Source organism: Carcharhinus amblyrhynchos, chromosome 29, assembly GCF_965287045.1.
Source record: "Carcharhinus amblyrhynchos chromosome 29, sCarAmb.v2.hapA, whole genome shotgun sequence".
NCBI classification, from domain to species: domain Eukaryota; kingdom Metazoa; phylum Chordata; class Chondrichthyes; order Carcharhiniformes; family Carcharhinidae; genus Carcharhinus; species Carcharhinus amblyrhynchos.
The window spans coordinates 13,959,716-13,963,628 of record NC_137352.1 but is presented as its reverse complement, the minus strand read 5'-3'; the positions used below and the strand labels follow the sequence as shown (position 1 = coordinate 13,963,628).

The 3,913-nt window shown below is 41.4% G+C and overlaps 1 long non-coding RNA gene across 1 annotated transcript; it reads right to left on the bottom strand.

Annotated features, from left to right (window-relative positions):
• Positions 1-215: 215 nt before the first annotated feature.
• LOC145359953 (uncharacterized) lies at positions 216-3,005 on the bottom strand. Its single transcript, XR_013889652.1, has 3 exons — positions 2,934-3,005; positions 2,713-2,777; positions 216-844 (listed from the first exon to the last, which is right to left on the bottom strand). It is a non-coding gene; the product is annotated as an uncharacterized LOC145359953 (long non-coding RNA).
• Between the last annotated feature and the right edge of the window lie 908 nt (positions 3,006-3,913).

The following is a 3,913-nucleotide window of genomic DNA, read 5'->3' as shown; positions in this document are numbered from 1 at the left end:
TGGAATGCCATCCCCCCACACAGAATGGATGCTTTAAACTTTAATTCAGAACAATATCCCCAAATTAGAACCTCTTGATAGGCATTTTCCAGCAATGTAATTTCAGGAAGAGATACACAGACCATGAATCCTTCTCTCTGCTGGCCACTGGGAAGTGGAGGCAATAAAAGTTAGTTACTTTGCTAAGTTTGATTTTATCTGTTCAGTGCAGGAGACATAATTCATAGTCTATGCCCCCTTATTTGCATGTAAAGTACCATTCCAAACTTCCTTAATTGCATAAACATTTAAGCAACCAATTTTTTTCCAATAGGCGATAATACATATTTGCTTGTGTAATTGCAAAACTCTATGCATAATATTTGTAAAGCTGTTTTTTTAGTCTTTTACATTTTGACTGGTGTATATATGGCACCAGTGTCCTCTGAAAATTGCCTAATTTACATATCAATCATTCATCGTACCTGTATTAGCATATTTCCCATCATCCTGGGCTTGCTGTCAAAATCCATAGAAGATTCTTGCATACTTCAATCACACGCAATGGGCAAAATGGCATCAATTTGATTCAGAGATTCAAATTCTCGTTTCATTGCCGCAGAAGAAAATGATGTATAAATGCACAAACTCTGACAGAATGTCTCTTTGCACATTGTCCATATGTCATATGTGGTCCTTCAAGACAGTTTGGAACCAGTGCCCCTTTGCCACTATCTGCGTCAAGACTTCACTGGTGTCAAAGTTCGACCTTTTACCTGTTAAGTTTCCGAACAAATCTTCTCACCCATGGCAATACGTTGTACTTGCATTTGGGAATAGCTGTTGTTCTGTAAAAGCTTATTGCCTGAAAATATTAAAAGATTAGCTTTAAGCCAGGCTTACTGCGGGATGGGACTTCGTTCATGAGACTGAACTAGAAGGCAATATTTGACCTTTAAGTCTTTAGTAGGAACACTTAAATCTTCAAACTGCATTTTCTGCTTTTACATATTTTTCCCTACTTGTCAGTTCCTAGAACACGTTGCTGCAGTTTATTCTGTTTTTAATTGTTCAGTGCAGAGTTGGCCGAGAGCGGGGGGAGCCCCACTTACTCATTACCAATCCTGTAAACTTTTCTTCAAACTATTTGATGGGGCTAATCAGTGCAGTCTGCAGGTTACCCCAGCAAAGTAACATGATGTACAATTGTTGGATGCTGCCTGAGGATTTGGGTTGAGAATGAAATAATTTTAGCACGCAGGTAACATATTATAAAAGCTCAGTTGTGTGGCTGTTCCCTTGTACAAATGATGTGGAGATGCCGGCATTGAACTGCGGTAAACACAGTAAGAGGTCTCACAACACCAGGTTAAAGTCCAACAGGTTTACTTGTAGCAAACGCCACTAGCTTTCAGAACTGGCTGTTGCTTTGTCACGTGGGTGGGAGAACTCCAGTTCCAAAAGCTAGTGGCGTTTGCTACAAATAAACCTATTGGATTTTAACCTGGTGTTGTGAGACTTCTTACCCTTGTCCAAAACCAGGTGACAGTAAAATTCACATCCTGGAATTGATTTCATGGGATTTGGGTGTGTGAAGAACAAAGAAAAGTACAGCATAGGAACAGGCCCTTCAGCCCTCCAAGCCCCTGCCGATCACGATGCCTTAACTAAGCTAAAAAGAACCCGTCTGCCCTTAAATATAGAACATTACAGCGCAGTACAGGCCCTTCGGCCCTCGATGTTGCGCCGACCAGTGGAACGAATCTAATGACCCTCTAACCTAAACTATTCCAATGTTATCCATATGCCTATCCACTGACCATTTGAATGCCCTTAAAGTTGGCGAGTCCACAACTGCTGCAGGCAGGGCATTCCACGCCCTTACTACCCTCTGAGTAAAGAACCTACCTGTGACATCCGTCCTATAATTACCACCCCTCAATTTAAAGCTATGTCCCCTCGTGTTAGCCATCACCATCTGAGGAAAAAGGCTCTCACTGTCCACCCTATCTAATCCTCTGATCATCTTGTATGCCTCAATTAGGTCATCTCTTAACCTTCTTCTCTCTAACGAAAACAACCTCAAGTCCCTCAGCCTTTCCTCATAAGACATTCCCACCATACCAGGCAACATGCTGGTAAACCTCCTCTGCAGCCTTTCCACTGCTTTCACATCTTTCTTATTAATGCAGCAACCAGAACTGTACGCAATACTGCAAGTGCGGCCGCACCAGAGTTTTGTACAGTTACAACATAATCTCACGGCTCCAAAATTCAATCCCTCTACCAATAAAAGCTAACACACCGTACGCCTCTTAACAACCTTATGAACAGTATGTGTCACTCTATTCCCTCCCTATTCGTGTACCAGAGGGTGCTGAATGTGTCGAATTCACTCCCACAGAATGTAGTTGAGGCCAAAACATTGTCTGATTTCAAGAAGGAATTAGATGTAGTTCTTGGGGCTAAAGGCATCAAGGGATCTGAGGGGAAGGAGGGAATCAGGATATTGAATTTGATGATCAGCCATGATCAAGACGAATAGTAGAGAAAGTTGAAGGGCCAAATGGCCGACTCCTGCTTCTAGTTTCTATGTTATCCATTCAGATCCTTCTTAAATGTTGCAAATGTGCCTGCTCCCAGCACCTCTGGCAGTGCATTCCAGGCACCTACCACACTCTATGTGAAAAACATCCCCCCCTGCACATCTCTCTTAAAACTTCCCCCTCTCACCTTGAACCTGTGTTCACTTGTAATTGACGTTTCCACCCCTGGGAAAAAGCCAAGGTGCAGGCTCCCTAAATAAGAGGAAAAAAAGTGAGACTAACAGACCTGTCAGAATCAATAGTTAACTACCAATGGTATAAGATTGTCAAAATAGAACCAAAATCAAGCTAAATGAATAAACCTGTGCATTTACAGCAAAGATCATTCAAAGAGAAGCAAGCATTTACACAAATTATTCAGCGACGTTTTGTTTTCCAGAACCCTCATGTTGTTGGAAGGCCCTCAGTCTGTAGTGTGTTTTATCCGCAAGGAGATACCTGTCACTAAATTCTTCACTGACAAATTACAGTGCCTATTAATATAACTCGAGTGGCAGCTGCTACACATTTCTTCTGCACAAATCAATAAGACCCTCTGCAGTGACTCGTGATTTTGATTGAACATAGCGTCATGTGTCAGTGGGCGAAATTGCTCTTGTTAACTTTATATCCAAAGGAAAATGTGGCTTACAGACTCGCTGAGAGAACCTGTCTCGCTCCTGTTTAATCTGGTTCAAGTTGCCCTAGCTTTTTTGAACATCACGCCAAGCCACATTATAACTCATATCTGCCGCATAATTAAATAGGACACTAAAATAAACTTCTGGCCACCAATGTTGTTAAAAGACAAGCTTGAAGAGCTGGCTGCTGTCGACTGTTGGTACTTTCCTCTGAACGACGTTGCAGATTTTTCTTGTTCAGTGACGTGAATGGGGCTCAGTGAAGAATGCTTAAATGAAAATTGGAACCTGTTGAAATAATTTAACCCCATTTTACCTGTGGGTTTATTTGTATCATAAGTAAAAACTCAAGAGTATCTTGAAATGTTTTCGCAAAGGCATATACATATTAATTCATGCTGCTTTTGAGACCAGTGTATTGATACACTTGGAATTTTTGACACGATTGTGTAGAGAGCAGTGTGTGTTTAAACACTTTGAGTGTAATTCTCCAACCTCCTAGCCACGTGTTTCCTGCCAGCAGGAGGTGGCGCGTTGATTTTGGTTTGATTTATTATTATCATGTGTATTGGTATACAGTGAAAAGTATTGTTTCTTGCATGCTACACGGACAAAGCATACAGTACATAAAGAAGGAAAGGAGAGAGTGCAGAATGTAGTACTACAGGCATAGCTGGGGTCTAAAGAAAGCTCAACTTAATGTGAGAT